This window comes from Rhinopithecus roxellana, chromosome 1, assembly GCF_007565055.1.
Source record: "Rhinopithecus roxellana isolate Shanxi Qingling chromosome 1, ASM756505v1, whole genome shotgun sequence".
NCBI lineage: Eukaryota > Metazoa > Chordata > Mammalia > Primates > Cercopithecidae > Rhinopithecus > Rhinopithecus roxellana.
In genome coordinates, this window is record NC_044549.1 from 77,344,063 (window position 1) to 77,364,837 (window position 20,775).

Sequence of the window (20,775 nt, forward strand, 5' to 3'; positions counted from 1 at the left end):
TGGCACAGGCCTGTAATCTCAGCTACTTGGGTGACTGAGGCAGGATTGCTTGAGCCTGGGAGGCGGAGGTTGCAGCAAGCCAAGATCATGCCCCTGCACTACAGCCTGAGCGACAGGGTGAGACTCAAAAAAAAAAAAAAAAAAAAAAAAAAAGAGAAAGAAAGAAAAGAAAAGAAAATTTTGAGACATCATGCCTGCCCCCAAAAAGCAAAAACAGACAGACAGAAGAAACCCTGAAGCCTACATTTATTCCAAAGGCCTTAGTTTTCCAACCTCTGTGATGTGAAACTGGATTAATGCTTAATGGCATTAAAATTTTTTAGGGTAAACCTCTTTTTTTTTTTTTTTTTTTGAGAAAAAAAATTGTTGACCAAGCTGGAGCACAATGGCGCAATCTCGGCTCACCACAACCTCTGCCTCCCAGGTTCAAGTGATTCTCCTGCCTCACCCTCCCAAGTAGCTGAGATTACAGGCGTGCACCATCAGGCCTGGCTAATTTTGAATTTTTAGTAGAGATAGGGTTTCTCCATGTTGGTCAGGCTGGTCTCAAACTCCCAACCTCAGGTGATCTGCCTGCCTCAGCCTCCCAAATTGCTGGGATTACAGGCGTGAGCCACCGTGCCTGGCCTAGGCTAAACCTTTTAAACGAGATAAAACAGAGAGGTAGAAAAGTACACAAATTGTAAGCATATCACTTAATGAATTTTCACAAACTGAACATGATCATGTAACAAATTTCCAGGTCAAGAATCCTAACTCCTAACCCTATATATTAATTTTGTCTTTTTCTGAGCTTTACATAGATAGAATCACATAGTATGTCCTCTTTCGTACATCTGCTTTCACCCAGTATGCTGTAAGATTTTTTTCCTGTAGCAGCAGGAAGCAATAGTTTCTTCTGAAGAGCTTTTATTCTCAAATCTGGTGCTTGATTTATTCACCGGATGTATTAGTTCATTCTAACGCTGCTCTAAAGAACTGCCTGAGACTGGGTAATTTATAAAGGAAAGAGGTTTAATTAACTCACAGTTCAGCATGGCGGAGGAGGCCTCAGGAAACTTACAATCATGGTGGTAGGCAAAGGGGAAGCAAGGCACTTGCTTCACAAGGTGGCAGCAGGGAGAAGTGCAAGCAGGGGAAATGCCAGAGGCTTATAAAATCACCAGATCTCATGAGAACTCACTCACTATCATGAGAACAGCATGGGGGAACCGCCCCCATGATCCAATCACCTCCCACCAGATCCCTCCCACCAGATCCCTCCCACGATGTGGGGATTATGGGAACTACGATTCAAGATGACGTTTGGGTGAGAACACAGCCAAGCCATTATCACCTGAGTATCTTATACCTGTGCAAGGAAGGAGGAAGACTTCCTTCTCTGAATGTAGATTTTAAAAACGAAAACAAGCTGCTCTAGGACTTTGTTAGAGTTGTGGAAAAGTTTTGTTATTAAAATGTATTTTCTCATGAATTGCCTTGTTCTGTCCACTCACATCCCTTATCAGGTAGTTGGGAGCCATGTTATTCCCATTGATTATATTCAGAAACAGAGGTCACGTGCAGTTACATGATTGTATACTTTTCCCAAGCACAAGTGTGGCAAAATAGACAACTGAGATTTTAGTTGAGGTGTATTGATTACCAATCTGATGCCATTTCCACCTGAACACACATCCCTTAGCATGGTACAAAAGGCCCTCTCCCACCTCAGGGTTGGGGGGATCTGTTCATTCCTCTGTCACTCGGTGCTCCATCTGCAACCCCAAGGATGTTCAGGGATGCCTGCGAGGTGAGCTGGGCTGGTGCCCAAAGACTGAGGGCTTGGAAGAAATCCAAGAGGCCCGAGGGTAGCAAGGTTAAATACAGTGCACTAAGCTTTGTCTGGGCTCTCCTTTTCCTTGTGTCTTGATTTCCCGTGGGAGCCACAGCCTTTCTGTGTGGTAGTCCATTCTCTTGTACTATTGGATAACTATGGAAGTCAGTGATGAAGCCACCAGCCCCTTCAGGCCCTGTGCGCCATGTGGCCGCGTTAGACACCAAATGCATCCCAGAAACACTGAGTGGGATCTGAACCTCAGCCCCTAATGTCTCACTGGTCTGACCTGTGAGACACCTCAATACCTCCCCTAAGCAGAAGAGCCTGCTGGGCACTGGGTTCAAAGCCTGGCTCCACCACTTACTATCTGGGGGACCCTAGGTGAGGCATGTAAACTCTATAGGCCTTCTTTTCCTTGTCTGTAAAGTGAGGTTAATGATAGTGCCTGCCTCAAGGGATTCCTATGAGGATAAGAGTTCATGTAAGCAAAGCCTTTAGCACAACACTGCCATCAAATACACACTCTAGAATTGCATGCTGTTACTGGTCATCTCTGTGGGCCTCCATTTCCTTCACTGTAAAATGTGGGTCATGACAATATCTACCTCGTGGGACTGTTGTCAGGAATAAACAGTCGATCCATGTAAGTCCTTAGCATCGTGGCCAAGTTCCTAGTAAATGCTCAATAATGTTCAGTTATTTATTATTAGTATGATTTTTATTATAGGTCAGTACTTCTGTGAATTAGAATGTCTCTCCAATCTTTTGTAATGGCAGTCCACAGATATCAGATGCAGTCAAACCTCCAGAGTACCAAACTTAAGTCTATGTGCTTCCATGGAAGTAAAGGTACAGATGAACCTGCAGTTGGAGTCCAGCAGTATGTCGGCCTGGTACCCTTCTTACCAAAGAGACCAACTTGCGGGTAAAGAAGCAGAGGTTCCACGTGGCCAGATGGGTTTACCTAGCCAGGCCTGAATGCCAGCTGCTGCTTCAGGAAATTCTAGGAGGCAAGAAATTCTTGTCCTAAGAGAAGTTCTCTTTCTATAAAAAGGCAACAGAATGGAAAAGGCAAACAACTTTCAAATGTACCCCCCAAATGTACCCAACTTTGAAGGAAGGTCACATGTGGTGGCTTTGAACCCAGAAATGTTTCTTTGAGTACAGAAACAAAATGATATTCCCCCTATGTTGTCAAAGGTCCGCTAGAGGGAGGTTTTGTTCCTTCCTCTCCTTCTCAAAGAGCCTCAGCGATACATATTCCTGTTTTAAGAGCTCTGGTGACAGTCTTGGATTGCCATGAACTTACCATGTATGTGTGGATCAGTCACTTCTGACTTGGCCTCAGTTTCTCCATCTGGTAAAATGAAGATGTTGGATTACATGACATCTAACATACTTTCTGGCTCTGACAATCAATTGCTCATTGATTTCTGTCATGGTAAGAATGGAAATTCATTCCCTGGCATATAAATCAAACCATTAAAGAACCGGGGGCTGGTTCTGCAGGCTAAAAAAGGACAGCCAGCACTGAGGTTCTTCACTGATCCACAGACAGGCTGTGAAGGCCAGCAAGGCCTTGCATGGACGATTGTGTGTGTATCCAAGTGGTGGCAGGGCTAGCTAGTATTTTTGCCTGCCCAGCTTTCTTGTCCCTCTCTTCTAGAATAGAATCCATTTTTCCCGGTTGGAAATTGCTCCCCCTACCCCCACCAGTGAGGCTGTCAATCACATGGCCTTGAAAAAGGTAATTGTGCACATAATCCAAAAAAGAACCACCAAGTGTCCGTTTAGGGGACAGATGTAGATGTAGCTCAAAGAGAGAAAGGCTCGCCTCTAAAAATCAAAACTACTCAAAGCTGTTGGAAGTCATCTTCACAATCAAGTGGAGAGAGCTTACCAGAGTCCAAAGCCAACCCAATAGAAAGTGCAGAAGGAAACAGGGAGAGAAGAAGCAGAGGAAAGGGAGAAGAAGGGGAGAGGGAGGGAGAGACAAGAAAAGGGAGAAAAAGGGAAGACACAAAAGATGGGAAGGAAGAAGAGAGGGAGGGATCAGGAGAGATAGAGGAAGAGATTGAGAGAGTGAGGAAGAGAAAGGTAAAAAGAGAAAGGAAAGAAGAAAGGAAGGAAGAAGGGAGACAATGCCAGTAACTTAAATTTCCTAATTTGAACTTCTGATTTTCTAATTTGAACCTCTAGGTTCATATGTACATAAAGGAAGACTTATGTCTTCACCTTTCCAGTTAAATGAGCCAGTAACTTCCCTTTTTACTTAAGTCCATAGGGTTCTTCAAATGGGGATCCATGACCCTCAATATATTAGAAACTGCACAATTGGAGCATTTATTAGAGATAGAATGAACTCACTTCAGAAAGAAACGAGGTTTATTTGATGAATATAAATAAGGCGATCAGCACAAAGTACTTCTCATACACATGATAACAAATTTATGAACTGTACATACCTTGTACATTGTTCTACTAGACACGAGGTTACAATGACTGGCTAATACATGCCCACTGGTAGTTTCCAGGGTTCCTTAGTTTTATTTATTTATTTTTCATATCGATGTCCATAATCACATGGTCAATATCACAACCCACATGCCACTCACTTGAAGAAATATTACAAGAAGCACTATCAAACGAGGGTCTCGGGGAATTAGATACACTGACCCTCGGCAGCATTCAATCGCCACTCTACACAAAAACATTGCAGATAGAGCTTATGTCAACACATTTGAGGTCTCGTCATAAACACTGTTTAAAAAGTAAATTGAAACCCACTTTCAAATGAAAGTTGACACGCTGCTAATGTGCATACTGGATACACAAAAATCATTAAATACAAAATTGAGACTGTACATCAAAATCAAATGGGGTATCAAGTACAAGCCTGCTTTTGCACAAAGACCAACTTCTCCTAAATGTTAGCCCAAACTTCTTTTTTCAACTATGTTATAATTAGAAGGAAACCTGCTAAAGTTCGTGCAAAGGAAATAGCTTCCCAACATCACAGTGTTTGTTGTAAACCCAGAGACTATTCTTAATATGTGAAAAAGGGATATTTTTGGTAACCCCCAAACATCAGAGAATATTACATGAAATGGGAAAGGTTGTTATGTTAGAGAGAATTTAAATTTTAACGGACTAAATGATGTGCCCCCATAAAGGTAAGATCAATATTACTTTTAACCAATGAAAGTTGGGCAGAAAATGATCCCTCCAAACAAGAGTTGTGACAAAATTGGCACATACATAGAAATAGCTAGCTATACATGGGTTGGTTGTTTTTTTTTTCTGTTCCAAGGACCCATTTTCCCTACTGGATTTCCTACTTCCTACTTCAAGTATTCAGTTGCAGAGTTCAGGTCAAGACCTGGTTGTAGGAGGCAGTGAGGACCACTTTTTGAGGACATTCAAACTGTTCACTGGGACGCATTTGTGGCCTGGGTTTTCAGTGCAACATTGTGTCAAAATGTGCTAAATAAGCTTGCAAAGAACTCTGCTTACTTCTCTAACCAAGACCTAGATCCCTCTGATAGTTAAAGGACAAACTTTTTTAAAACATGAATGCATTTGGATTGTTTATGCAACACGTAAGCATTACATAGTTGGTTATACTTACTGATGACAAGAACAAAGCCAGAAGCAAGAAACCTGCTTGAGTATCTTAACCGCGAATGCACCAAGAAAGAATGGTGCAACTCAGGGACAGTTTCATCTTCCCCGACAAATAAGGTGTTTGTCTTTTAAATATCTCTATGGCTCACAAGAGAGGTCCAGAGTTAATTGCACCAACATTTAAAAAAGTAATAAGAATGACTAAATTCAATGCAAGACTTCAGGGACATCTGTTTAGAATCCTTTCCACAGCAGCAAAGAAAGACAACTACATTTATTAAGGCCACTCATGCTTAAATTCACTGTTTGTCCTTTAAAAATGCAGGTTTTCATCTCCCACTTGCATACATGTGGAAGGGTTTCTTCCATTGACAAGAAAATGGAGCAATACAAGAGTTGCACATGTTTGCCAGACTCAGTCATGAGTTTTATGAAGTTATAACAATTTTAATTGTTCCTTAATATTCAGAGGAAGCAGTAGGAGTTTAATTCTCCTTAGTACCATATCACTGTATGTAAAAGACCTCTAAATTTGGTCTTTTTCCCTGGCATGTGCTTTAAATAATGACTGTATCCACATACATGTTGTGTAGAGCTATATACAGAGACACAGTTTTTGTGATTGTTCCTCATTCATCAATGTTTTCATGTTTGATGCTGAAATGCTTTGGAATCCATGTTGCAGACACATTTTCTTTAAAAGAAAAAAAAAGAGAAATGACCCTTCATTTACAGAAAATCTAAGCTTACACTGTTTGCACAGCATTTGGATCTTGAAATGTGAATGAGTCCCAGCTTCTTCATGGAGACCTGCATGTACCGGGATGGAAAGAGTCTGAGGCTTGGTGGCGTCCCCGCCATGGGGATGTGCAGAACACAGGGACTAGAGAGATGCAGGTGCCTCAGGCTTTTGCCACTCTCCAGTACATGACGGGGTAGATAAAATTATGAGTGATCAATTTAGATGTGCCATGCATTGTCAGAGACACACACCATGTTCTCATAAGGCGATTTCTTGGCAAGTATTAGTGGTTTAAAAAATTGATTTCATTTCCAACCTGGCCCAGAGGTAACTACTGGTTACACCCTCAAAATGCGGTTCTTCAAACAACAGATTAAAGAAATAGAGGAGGGTAAAGGCTCGCAATTTTTGGTGTTTTTTGTTTCTTTATCAAACACTCCATGCATCATGGTATACAAGCACTGCCAACACCACTCACTCACAGCGAATTTACACTTTTTGATAATCTAATGCATTAGGAATGCCCAATTAGACTGAACCAGCAGGATACTGGAGATGAGGCTAGTTGTCCAACAGAAGCTGAATCCACAGTTAAAATCCCATGGAGTTCAAATTTATCCAATGATGTTTAAGTAACATAAACAAAATGTTATCAAATAATGACATTCAGCAAAGATGATCACATTCAAAATGCCCGCATCCCGACAAAAATGGAGGAGCTGTCACTTTTCTCCTCCTGTGCATTCTTCCTTTCCATCATATCCAAATCCATGAGAAATGACATGAGGTGATGAAGGAAATATCAAGTAGAACAGAATCACGCTCAATAATGTAAGTGAAAACTCCCCTTCAGTTCTGATGAGCCGCTCCAGGTGGTGGTGGACAGTGATGTGAGCCTCACTGCAATAGATTATCAGAATATTGCTGCAGAGCTGCATGTTCCCTTTATTCAGCCCTTCTGATAGCTGCAACAAGAAGGCACATAATTTAGCAGGAGAAGAAACTGGCAACAATATCTGAGATAATCCTGGCAGAAAGTTTCCCACTCTTTACCCCTGCACGCCTCTCCACCACTCTCAATGGTTGGGGTTGGGTGGGAGTGGGGAGGGGGTAAGGGGAAGAAACACAGAGGAAGGACAAAGTAAACAGAAAGATAAACTATGTCCTGCAAGTGCATCTGAGAAGAGGCCTCTTTCAAAATATGTCACATATATGTACGAATGTCTCTTGATACACAAAAAAGGAAATTGAAGGGAAGTATGCCAAAATGTTCCAGTGATTATTTCCACATAATCAGACTATATGTCAACTTTCATTCTCTCTACACTTTTCTACAATGACGACGTTTTTAAATTATTTTTTAACTTGATTTTATAGACATTAAAGAATTAAAGATGGTTAAGCTATCAGAGAACTTAGCATTCACTTAAAAACCAACCAAACATAAATGCGACAGTCATCCATTTGTCTATTTACTGCCCTGGGAAACAGGTATCCAGGAGCACCCCAAGGTTTCTCACTGTCCCAGTGAGGGGCCCTGAGTGTGGATACAACTGCATCCTGGGAAGCAATAGTGCAATGGGTGAGAAGAGGGGTCCATCCCACACTACTGCTTCAGATGAGGACTTCCTTCCCTGCTGAGGCTCAACTTTGTGTGCCTGTGCCATTACCATTCACATATGGCCTGTGAGTGCTTCAGGGTTTCCAGCCACATGAGCTCAGCTATCTGGGAAATACGGCAGGGAGAGGAAAGATCAAACATACACACACGCCCTCGTGTACACACAAGTCACTTGTACACATATCCTGAGCTGTCTCATTTGGTGGTTGATATGCAGCATGTTTCAAGTCACGCCGACTAACAAGAATGCCAAAGATCCCAGTGTCTGCACAGGTAGGCAGCTATTTCAAGCCATCATTAAGTAGTGCAAATGAAATATGTGGCTTGGATGAACTCTGCTAATTCATACTCTGAGGAGTTTGGTGTAACCCTTCTGGTTAAGAAACTTGAATCGGGGTAAAAAAATGACTTTTGCAGAGCCAGAAAGTTAGGGAGTTCCTAGAGCAGATCATATTACTCATTCTGGCACATAAACTCTCTGCAAACTTTGTATGAAAATTGTAAGTCAGAGCACGCTTTCTGTTTCATGAGCTGTGCATAGCTCTAATTCTTTTGTGCATTAAGCATTTCTTAATCATCCTTTTAAAGGGCTGACCAATATATTAAAAGGCCACATGATTAAAAGGTAAAGAGAAACCCTAAGTAGTATTCAAATGCACCAGTCTTTTTTTTTTTTTTTTTTTTTTTGCAGACGGGGAAATGAGTGAAAAATAATTACAGTGAATGTCTGATGTCCTTGATGTTTTTCCAAGATAAAGTAGCAAAGAACAATCATTTATTCAGTTGTGAGAAAGATTTCCAGCTGGGCAACAGGTCACAAGGCAGAATACAATGCCCCACAATTGCAGCATACTGCTTTTGGGTATGGTTTATGCTGGAGAGAAGAGAATTCTCAAAAAGTGTAGTCATTCTTTCAATCAAACAATCCATTCACTAGGAGGCTTAAACGGCTTTAAGGAAAAAAAGAAAAACAACAAGGTAACCTCAGGTGACGCCGCCAGCATTTGGAAATGCAGATGATCCCTTGGGGGGAGGGGGCAAAGAAGCATATGCTTTAAAAAATAATAATAATAAATGAATCCTGGCTTCCAGCAATGAGCCAATCTGGGCTGCCACCCACTGTGAGATGATCCCTGGCCAGTCCTCCCTCACCTGGACAGTCACAGCAGCCCTCACCCTTCTCCAGCTTCCTCTTACAGCACCGCACTTTCAACGCAGCAGCCAAGAGCAGTATGGTGACATCCACTCCATAGTGCATTCCCTTTTACAGTTTACAACCCCTGTTTACAATTCTGTTTTTAATCCCATTGCCCTTAGGATGCAGGACTAATGGACTCCAGGCCATACTGGCGAGGCCCCATCTGGCCTCTCTGCAGTCCTGTACTTACCCCTGACATTCCACTCTTGTGTTCCACCGAAGAAGAATGTTCCACCGAAGCTGAGCTTGCTTCTGCAGCCCTAAAAATTTATTTTCTTCCCATCTCACAAGTGTGTCTTTCTATCTAACATGCATTTACACCAGCTCTTTATCTGATTGATCCCTGTTTATTCTTCAGTTTCAGCTTGGATGTCATGTCTTCCCAAGAAGCCTTTCTTGACCCTCTTAGGTGTGATATAGAGTGGGAAGTCTCACATATACTGCAGGGTCCCCTTCTGATGAATTTTCTAGACTTGTACATCCGCTAGAGTGTATGTGTGTATGTGTATATACATATATATCTTTTATTTTGAGGCAGGGTCTTGCTCTGTCACCCAGGCTGGAGTGCAGTGGTGTGATCATGGCTCACAGCAGCCTCGGCCTTCTGAAATCAAGCAATCCTCCTAGCTCAACGCCCCAAGGAGCTAGGACTACAGGCACATGCCACCATGTCTGGCTAATTTTTGTATTTTTTTATAGAGATGAGTTCTCACTATGTTGCCCAGGCTCGTCTCAAACTCCTGGGCTCAAGTGATCCACCTGCCTCAGTCTCCCAAAGTGCTGGGATTACAGGAATGAGCCACTAAGCCCAGCCTACCAGTTTAGAGAGCACCTCAGGTAGCAAAATCCTTAAATCTACTCCCTACCCAAGATTCCCTATCCTAATGGCTGGCACAGGGAGTGAGAAGGTGTCAGACCATGTTTATATAAAGTTACCTTACGATGTAGTTACTAATCAGTTGACTTCAAATTAGTCTAAAGGGAGATTATCAGCTGGGAGAGGTGGCACATGCCTATAATCCCAGCACTTTGTGAGGCTGAGGTGGGCGGATCTTCTGAGCCCAGAAATTGGAGAATAGCCTGGGCAACATGGCGAAAACCCATCATCTCCACGAAAAAAGTTAAAAATTAGCTGGGTGTGGTGGATGTGCCTGTGGTCCCAGCTACTTGAGAGGCTGAGGTGGGAGGATCAACTGAGCTGGGGAGGTTGAGGCTGCAGTAAGCCGTGATTGTGCCACTTTAGCCTGGGTGACAGAATGAGACCTTGTCTAAAATAAAAAATAAAAATTTTTAAAAAGGGTGATTATCTGAGTGGACCTAATTTAATGACAGAAGCCCTTTAATAGCAGAGATGTTTATTTGCTGTAGCAGAAGAGAAAGTTAGAGAAATTTGAAACCAGAGGGATTGGTGCTGTGATGGAGTGAGCTGTGCTGTGATGGAGTGAGCCAGGGGCAAGGACCTGAGAGCTTCCTATACGATGTGAGAATGGCACCCAGGTGACTGTCAGCAAGGGAACAGGGACCACAGACCTACAACCACGAGGAAATGAATTCTGCCAACAAACCGAAGGAGCTTGAAGGTGGATGCTTCCTGGAGTCTTCAGATTGAAGTCCAGCTAAGTCCACTTTGACTTTAGCTTTACGAGAGCCTAAGCAGAGAACCCAGTTGAGCCCATCTGGGCTTCTGACCTATGTACAAAACTGTGAGCTAATAAATGGGTGCTATTTTCACCAACATGTTTATGGTAATTTGTTTTGGAGCAATAGAAGACTAGCACCTCTCTGGGTCAGGCAATGTGCTTGGTGCCAGGAATATAATAGTGAGAAAAGCAGACAAGGTCCATGCCTTCATGGAGCCTGTATTCTTAGGGAGGAAGACAGAAACAAATAGACACACAGATCAACAAATGAATGAGAATTTAAACATTTGCACCATGAAGAAAAGGAACGGGGAACTGTGATAGGGATGCTTAAGATTTATTAAGTGACTGATGACAATTATGATATCAATCTTTATTTTCTTTTGATGGGAAAAGATGTCCATCCACAACTTTTCAGTGGAAAAAGCAGATTACCATTTTATATGCATAGCTCCATCTCATTTTTGCATCAACATATACATAAACATTTGCAAGTGTATACATTAGAATATTATTAATATTTATCTCTGGGTGGTGTTTTTAAATTTTTCCCCTTTATTTAATTTTTATTTTTATTTTTTGAGATGGAGTCTCTCTCTGTTGCCCAGGTTGGAGTGCAGTGGCGCAATCTCAGCTCACTGCAACCTCTGTCCCCCTGGTTCAAGCGATTCTCCTGCCTCAGCCTCCCAAGTAGCTGGGACTACAGGCCTGAGCTACAACATCTAGCCATTAAAATTTTCTCCTTCAGACTTTTTTTTGTGTGTGCTTTTTGGAATTTTTAAACCTAAGAATATATAAATAGTATCATACTAAAATATAAAGCTATTTTCTTTGTGGGGAGAAACCAGGATTGGGTGGGACTGCTGCTCTTGACTTGGTTCTAGGTGTGGGGGTGTGAGGGGCGGGGTGGGTGACCTAGCACAGCAGTAAGATTCCGCTCCAGGACAAACGCCCCAGGGAGAGCAGGCTATAAACGTGTGGTGTCTCACAAATATTCCTTCAGACTGTTTTTCTTTGGAATAAAGACACCTGCCCGATTATGGCTTTCTTCTCCTGCCCTTTCAGTAGTGATTTGCAGAAACAGGCTGGGAGAAAGGGGTCTTTGGTAAACACGGAGGGGTTAAAGGGGAAACTGTTTAATAACAGTAGTAAAACGCAGGCTATTTTTGACATCTGGGTTAATGTCCATTATGTTCCATGTGCTTTCCAAATGTGTGCAGTGTGCCCCCAGGTACAAAAACAGACACCCATTCACGACAGCTTCAGATGCCCCTAACACGCTGCACGTGGTGCCCACAGAAAAGGCAAGCCCCTGATAGACTAATTAACAACGGTTGGAGGAGAAGAGCTGCTCCTTCTGGGGGCAGCGGGCATCCTGCAGAACAGCTCCATGAAGCCACTCTGCTCACAGGAAAACCCAATAGAGTCGTTTCTGCTTAAAAAAAAAAAAAAAAAAAAAAAACAAAAAAAAAAAACAAAAAAGAAAAAAAAAAAAAACTATAACTACATCTGTGTTATTACTTAACATCTTTAAACACGGAGTGGAATGGGTTTCCCGTTTTCCTCATGAAGATTTATTTATTATTGTTGTGATCAAAGTGGCAACAAATTATGTTAAATCATTTAATTTTCTTGATAGAAGCAACCACCTTGAAACCATAATTCAAAAATATGAGTGGAGAGCAACATTTTACCTTGAGAGTGGACTCCTACAGCTCCACGGGGCAATAAAATGTAACACTTCAGAACCCAAAGGGCTGGGGGCTGGGATGGGGGTGGGCCGGGCCAGCCCTGTGCTCAGAATTGCAAACTGCTGTTAGGGATGAGGGAGTTTGCTGGGAGAAGGCAATGGAGGGACTTAGTATTTCATCTTTGGTTTCTGTGCACGGGGTATAACTCACCCATAATGTTTTAAATGAAGGGATTCAAATGAATATAGGCTGTGTACATCAAAATGGCAGCACAGACTGCTATGTCTCCGTAGGATTTATTTTTGTCGTTATTATTGTGATCAGAATTATTACCAGCTACCATTTGGTGCATACTATCTGCCACCACGCTCTGTGTTTTGCATTAACTATCTAAAACCAGCTTGATAGCACTGAGGTACTGATGCAGTTGGTTAATGCCCCTCATGCAGATGAGGAAACGAAAGCTTAGAAGAACTGGATGCTTTTGGTAACATTCCCCAGCTGCCTGGGGCCTCATTCGAATCCATGTCTTTTGGACTCCAGCGACCATTCTCTCCAGAGACCACAGACTCCTTGAGGCAAGGATTTCTTAAACCTGTCTTTTGTGTTCTACTTTTCCCATTTTTGTAACCTCTCCACAATACCTGTGATATGTAACTAATTTTTTTTTTTTTTAATTATCTAAAAACTGGCCGGGTACAGTGGCTCACGCCTGTAATCCCAGCACTTTGGGAGGTGAGGCGGGCAGATCACTTGAGGCCAGGAGTTCAAGACCAGTCTAGCCAACATGGCGAAACCCCGTCTCCACTAAAAATACAAAAATTAGCCAGGCGTAGTGGCGGGCACCTGTAATCCCAGCTACTGGGGAAGCTGAGGCAGGAGAATCGCTTGAACCAGGGAGGTGGAGGTAGAGATTGCAGTGAGCCAAGATTGTGTCACTACACTCCAGCCTGGGTGACAGAGTAAGACTCTGTCTCAAAAAAGCCAAACAAACAAAAAACAAACAAAAAAAATTATCAAAAACTTAAATGTTTCCTTTTTAAAGAAATATTTATTTTGCTACCATAATAGAACCATTATCTGTCTAATATGCACTATGCTAATTGCATGGCTATTAACGTAAAAGTGGTTGTTCACAGAACACCTAAAACTATCTCCTGGATATGCTCTTCCTACCTTCAATCAGCCTTGTCTGGGAGACCGTTCCCAGTGCCCAGCCATGGCCTTCTCCCCACTGGCAGAACCAGGCACGAGTCAGCTGGTCTTGCATATACTCTAGCCACCAGCCAGCCCCAGCACCACCCTAGTCTACATTTTGGGCTTTTGTCTTCTCAAGGGCAGAAAGCAGTGAAATAAAAAATCAGATATCTGCCATTCAACACAAGCATTAGGTATTCTAGGTACTTTTTAGAGCATTGGTTGAATAGAAATTCATTTGGTTGTTTTTCCTCAAAAGAATACCTCCTTTAACTGCAGAGACTGCCTATGGCTAAAGGTCTTTGTCACTCTGCTCCAAGGTTTCTCCATCTCGGCACTGCGGCCATGTGGGGCTGGATAATTCTTTGCTGTGGGGGCTGCCCTGTGCATGGTAGGATGTTTAGCAGCATCCCAAGCTACTGCCCACTAGAAGCCAGTAGCATTGCCCCGTCACTCTGCTCCAAGGTTTCTCCATCTCGGCACTGCGGCCATGTGGGGCTGGATAATTCTTTGCTGTGGGGGCTGCCCTGTGCATGGTAGGATGTTTAGCAGCATCCCAAGCTACTGCCCACTAGAAGCCAGTAGCATTGCCCCTCTCCCAGTTATGCAATCAAAAATGTCTTGGGACATGGTCACATATCCCTGGGGGATAAAATTGTCCGAGTTGACAACCACTGGCCTATATGTTGTACACAATTGGTTGACTGTGCTGTTTTAAACAGTGATATGTTGGTAGACATGTACAGTATATGCATACATGCATCTACCAACCTATGTAAGATACGAACACTTTTGGAGAAATAAAGATTAATTTCTAAGCTGCTTTCATACTATTTCAGAAATAGCTGCATAGATTTAAAAGTCCTGTGGAAATAGGTACAACCTCAATAATAAAAATAATGAAAATGTGCAACTTATCTGACATAAAAATAGAAATGCTACAATCCTGAGATAGCGAGACACCTAAGACACTTGCTGAGTTAAGTGAAAAGGTGAAATCTAGTTTAAATTTATAGCATTCCTTCAGTGTCCCTCTAGGAGTTTGGCGTTTTGCCAGGGTTCCTTGTTAAAAATTTGTTAAACGTGTTTGGCATTAATGCAAACACAAAGTGGTCATTTGTTACAAATTCTATTGGAATGCATTCATTTAAGGCAATGAAGTAGTTACTAGAAAAGAAAAAAAAGTTCATTAAGTACATTTTAAAAATAAAATGATGTATGCAGTGTGTAAATGTGGCGCCCTGGTGGCTATATAAATCGCTGACAGAATAACCACACATTGTGTTTAGTTTGAAATTGGAATCTTTTAAACATAACTGATAGAACAAAAACTGGTTTTGTTTGTTGTCAAAACTAATGATAGTCTTTCTTTTCTGAACTAGTTAAAATAACCAAAGGTTTGGAATACAATTTCTAACATCTGAAATCAGTGAAACAGACAGGTTAAAAGAAGGCTTTGGGAATCTTTACGGGTGCCACTACTGACATCAGAGATGGGGGCTGGTCCAACAAACAGAACACCTGCACTCTGGAAAGAGGGGGATGTCCGAGCCATCCTGGAGAACCCCACTTGGGTAGCGCCAGGACCTCTGCTCTCTGAGCTGCCTGAGGTTATTAGGTTACCGGCAGAGGGAAAACCGTGGCTTTCATCACAGAGACAATGGAATCCTATGAGCAAATATCCTAAGCCTGTGTCTAGAACTCCTACCCCCTGTCCTGCCCTAAACTGTTCACACAAAGGAATTATTGCTGAGTAATAGTGACTCCTTAGCTTGCTGAAGAAACAGTTATGAAGCTCAGCTCCCTGAAAAAGGGGGTACTTGACATCATCTGACACGTGGCCCTGCGGCATGCCTCGCTGTGGGTGTTAATGTGGAATACCTCATCTCAGGGCCCATTGATGCTGGCTAAAAGTCAGTGTTAAAGGTGAATGAAAAACTCACCATTTCCAAGAAATATTCAGAAATGATTTACTACTTTCTTCCTCCCTTTCTCTCTCACACACTGACATATTTAGTACTTACTACCATGAAAGTGTCCCAATAATAGAATCCCAGTGGTCCTGAGACCCTGGGACCAGCTCAAATTCCCATGGCTCCCAAACTTCCTTAGGTTGATCTCTTCTGCCATCTGGGTTTGATATTATCTAGGCTGCCCTTGAAGCAGATGGATCCAGGATCTCTTGGTCCCAATCTCTGGAAACATTCTCCTAGTTAAGAGTAAATTTAGGTTGGGCATCGTGGCTCATGCCTGTAATCCCAGAGCTTTGGGAGGCTGAGGAGGGTGGATCGCTGCCCAGAAGTTTGAGACCAGCCTGGGAAACATGACAAAACCTCATCTTTACAAGGAATACAAAAAATTACCCGGGTGTCGTGACAGGTGCCTGCAGTCCCAGCTACTTGTGAGGCTGAGGTGGGAGGATTGATTGAGCCCAGGAGGTCAAGGCTGCAGTAAGCCATGATTATGCCACTGCACCCCAGCCTGGGTGACAGAGTGAGACCCAGTCTCAAAAAAAAAAAAAAAAAGAAAGAAAGAAAGAAGGAAGGAAGGAAGGAAGGAAGGAAGGAAGGGGGGAGGGAGGGAGGGAGGGAAGAAAGAAAGAAAGAAAAGAAAAGAAAAGAAAAGAAAAGAAAAGAAAAGAAAAGAAAAGAAAAGAAAAGAAAAGAAAAGAAAGGAAAGAAAGGAAGAAAGAAAGAAAGAATAAAATTAGACAAAAACCTGCACCCTGTATGTGGCCTGGAAAAGTTTACCCTACCCTTCACAAATGCCAAAACAAGCTCAAGAAACAAAAAGTCAGCCAGGCATGGTGGTCTCACCTGTAATCCTAGCACTTTTGGAGGGCAAGGTGGACAGATTGCCTGAGCTCAGGAGTTCGAGACCAGCCTGGCCAACATGGCAAAACCCTGTCTCTACTAAAAATAAAAATATTAGCCGGGCGTGGTGGCGGGCGCCTGTAATCCCAGATACTCAGGAGGGTGAGGCATGAGAATTGTTTGAACCCAGGAGATGGAGGTTGCAGTGAGCCGAGATCGCACCACTGCACTTCAGCCTGGGAGACAGTGAGACTCTGTCTCAAAAAAAAAAAGAAAAGAAAAAGAAAAAAGAAAAAAAAGAAAAAAAATTTCTAAGAACAGAGAGAAAAGACTTATCTGTAGAAGCAACAAGAAGACATGATCCGAAAGGGTAGAAACACACCTTGAATACTGTGGAACACATCTTGGTTTTGTGTGGCCTAAAGTTCATACCATTTTGGAGGCCTTCTTGAAGAAAAATAATATATAAATAATTGACTATTTCAAGCTTGATAAAAATATATGGCCTTGTGAACACTTCATTGGGGCACCTCCCAGGGCCTTGGAAAAGTCAGCGTACCTGAGGTGCTCCAAACATAAGCTCCATTATCTTCATGATCATGAGCCCTGTTATCTTATTTTTGAGATGGCATTTTCAAATTCCAATGAAAATAAAGTAAAACATTGTTAAAAAGCTCCTTACTGAAAAGAATTTGGTTCTAAGATGAGCCTGCCATAGCATATACAAGTCACAGGAAGACATCTCCCTAAACTGGATGCTAAGAAAGCTGTCATGTTTGGGAAAGAGATGCCCCATTCTAGAAAAGGAGCCAAAGAGGCATTGTGTAGAATTCGAAACATGAAGGAACAATTTGATATCTCAAGTTTACTGACCAGAAGTGGCTCCAATGACAAGTGTTTACAACAGGATCTTCATAGAGCCAATAATGGCAATTAGTCTCCAGGATTTGAAGGCGCCTTTCCCGCCTTACTGAGGTGGAATGCCATTTACTCTTGGGCTGGTGACTAATTAGGGGTCTCGTTTGAAGATCAAGGTTTTGCGATCCCTGCTTCTTAATAACATGGTTTGCCTGTCGGCCACCTGGGTCCAGGCGAGACCTCCCTTTCCCCCTCCCCAAACAGCAAGCACTGCCTTAGGCCAGAGCAAGTGTGGGCAGGAAACCACAGATCCAGCCTTTTGAGCGATTTAACCTCTTCACCGCCAAGATCCTACAACCCAGGCTTGATTCAGCTGTGCAAAAATGGAGGCATTTGACCTTGTTTCTCAGTCAGGGCTGAAGGCTTGCCTGTGGTGCAAAGAAACCACCTTGGAGGTGAAATGCTATTCAGCATACTTTCTTGGAGAAGAAGAGAGAGAGGAAGACTCCACTTTTCCAGGTGGGTAGCTCATCAAGAGGCTCTCTGCATTTGCTTCAGACTGAGCCGTTTCCAGAATGCCTAATAGAAGTGACTGGCTAAAGAAGAGGGGAGGCTGAGCCCTCATGTAACTGCTCATGAGACCCAAGAGGCTGAGGTGCCTGCGTCTTCAGACATCTTGCCAGAACCCCATGGCCTTGCTATGTGAGGCTGGGCTGGGGCTACACTTTCTAAGACATGGTGGGGGAGAGGCCAAAACAGCAGGAAAAGTAAGCTGCAAAGAATTAAGCTTGTAACAACTTGGGCAAAGCACAGTGACTGAGGTTGGTCCTTTGGCTGTTGACACATGCTGGCCTGGGTCGGTTGTGGTCACTAAACCCATTAGCGTTCCAATGTGGCAACAGCTAATGCAGCAAGTTCAATGTGTTTTTGTTTAATTTCTAAATGCTGGGTGCATGCCTGCAAGGATGGCCTGCTGAAGACAGACAACCCCACTGCCATAAACACAGTCATCATTGTCAGTGATCTGAAATTCATTTTTTAAACTATTTATTTCTTGGCAGATTGGGGCTAAATGGAGTTTTGCTTTTCATGAACTGTTTTTTAATTTCAACTTGCTACACACTTCTTTGTGTTTTCTAAGCAATCATCAATTCAGAGTTTCCCCGCAACAAAAGGAAATAGCCTTCTCTTGGGGGAGGGGACCATCTTTGGTAGGGGGGAAGGGAAAAGGGAAACGTAAACATAAGCCAGCAACCAGCTGGGTGAAGTCAGGCCTTTTAAAGATATTCTGCCTCTCTGGGCCCTAATCCTCACCTGCAAACAAAGGAACAGGAAGAATGCTACCTCATTTTGGTCTGCAGAGTTGAAAGTGAAGTGGGTTCTTAAATGAGATACAAAAGCAAATTCAGTCTGGATTTTATATTGTCTTCAAGCTATGTTTTTTATGAAAACTACAGGAATCCTTCCTTCCTTTCTCCTTTCCTTCCCACCCTTCCTCCATCTGTTCCCCTCTTCCACAACTTTTTTTTAGCATTTACCAGGAACCATGCTAAGTACTAAGGCCATGTGGCTGAACAAGACAGCCACTAGCTCTGACTTCATGGAATGCACCTCTCATAAGCATGCCAGACATTATATTCAACAAATCATTAAACAGAAGATGTGACTATTTAAAGTCATGCTAAGTAAAAGAGATGAGAATGGCCTGCCAACATTCGCTGAACACAGACACTAGTTTTACAACATCCAGAAGACAACATCTGAAGAGGTTGTCATTATTAACCCATCATACAGCTCCAGAAACAGGTGTAGAGTGGTTACACTTGTCCTCGTGTGCAAGAGTCACACCACTGCCCTACCATCTATTAATCCTATAGCTAGTAGGTGGTGAGGCAGTGGTGTGATCCTTGCACAGTAGGACATCAAATCCCCAGCTTGCAGGAGCACACTGGGACCCCGACTTGGTCTGACAGGAAAGTTGGAAAGACTTTCCAAGGAAGTCGCATCTACTGTGGTGTATGCATATATACTGGAAGAGAAGGACTTCTTATTATGCACTGCAGTAATTGACAAGTAACTGTGGATTTTCATGCATTCCTAGGGTTTTGTCCAGACTCTGTGCTTTCAAATTGATTTTCAGTCATTAATTTTTGTTTCCCAACACAAGCTCACCTAGAGCCTCCTTCAAAAGCCTCCACTTTTGAAGGCACACTTTTGAAGGCCTCCACTTTTGAAGCCACAGGCATCCTCCTTCCCCTCCATGAGTTTGCATTATGGTCTTCTGGCTTCATGGTATATGAGATGATTAATCACTTTTAAATATGAAAAAAATTAACATGTCCAAAGCATTTTTCCTGACTGTCAAATGTTTTGCCTTAACAAAGATCCAGAATGTCTCTCTTTCCCTGTCACACTAAAGCAATACATTTTCTCCTGGAAATTCAACTGCATAAATCCCATTCAGAAACCTCAAGCAATATATCTTGACATCTAAATTTCATTTAGGAGGAATGCAATGATTGATCATTTATCATTCTGAAATTGAGTGAACTATCGGGAGGATTCCAATCTATTGCTTCTATGAAACTGATGGGATATTCACATGTCTTCTGGCTGCATGAGGGCTTTGGGGTCCAAGTTGTCTTTGAAAGAGTGGGGATGCTAAAAAGTTTATTGAGGGAAGGTATGCCTTTACAGGCAAAGTATACTTCCAAGGCTTGACTTCCTCCAAATTAGAGCCCCCCCAGCGATGGCCAAGAAGTGTGGTGCTCAGTTACTCCCCCTCCTCTATCTCCATACATAGAATCTTGCCTTCCTGCCCTTTTCCTTTCATAGGTAACACTTTGAAAGGACTGGGGAAAACTTGACATGAAATCCATCGATACTGGTAGAACTTGCCGTCTAATCTATAAGGTTTCTATTTAATCTAAAGCTGTTTTGTCCAACAATTTTTAGTGCAGTATAAACAAAATGGCACCTTTCTGGGACACCTGGGCCAGGCCATTGGCATTGTAGCTGACATTCTGGTTCCCACATCATATAACGTCTTTATGTTGAGTAGAATTGCTTGGCTAGCAGGAGAACTGGCTGGGGTGCTACAGAGTAAGGTTTTTGGAGTGTCTACAGTGTCACTGCTCTTGTGCTACGTGTGGGGGTAGGGGCAGGACTATCAAAGGTTCTCACGTCCAAGGATGTGTTTGATAATGCTAGGTCCCAAGTGAGTATCCATTATGTATTTTCCATGGTGTAGGTTTTGAGAAACAGATGAATTGGATGTTTTCAGAATTGCAATCAATCCCTGCAAATGCACACATGCACAGCATTTGCTCAGGAGGCCCCTTGCCCACCAGACCACCTTAAAGGAAAACAATAATATCCTCCTCCAAAGAATGAGGAGTTTGAGAAAAGCAAGCAGAGGTTATTTCAGTGGGAATCTGAGGCCAGTCACATTTGCACAGTGCCAAAAAGCAGATATCTCTCCAGTTTGAACTTATATTTAAATCCCATGCCAAAGCCTGCCCTTGTAGGTCTGCATGAAGCACAAGGGCCCAGGGCTGAAACCCTTGGTCTCC

General features: G+C 42.7%; 1 protein-coding gene across 2 annotated transcripts in view; it reads right to left on the reverse strand.

Annotated features, from left to right (window-relative positions):
• Positions 1–4,183: 4,183 nt before the first annotated feature.
• The window catches only part of ERC2 (ELKS/RAB6-interacting/CAST family member 2), a 1,016,559-nt gene continuing 999,967 nt past the window's right edge, over positions 4,184–20,775 (reverse strand). Inside the window, exon 18 of one of the 2 annotated variants that reach the window (XM_030938245.1) lies at positions 4,184–7,150. The gene's annotated coding sequence lies outside the window, so the exon portion shown is untranslated. The remainder of the gene's footprint in view (positions 7,151–20,775) is intronic. The other variant, XR_004059350.1, reaches the window with a different exon arrangement.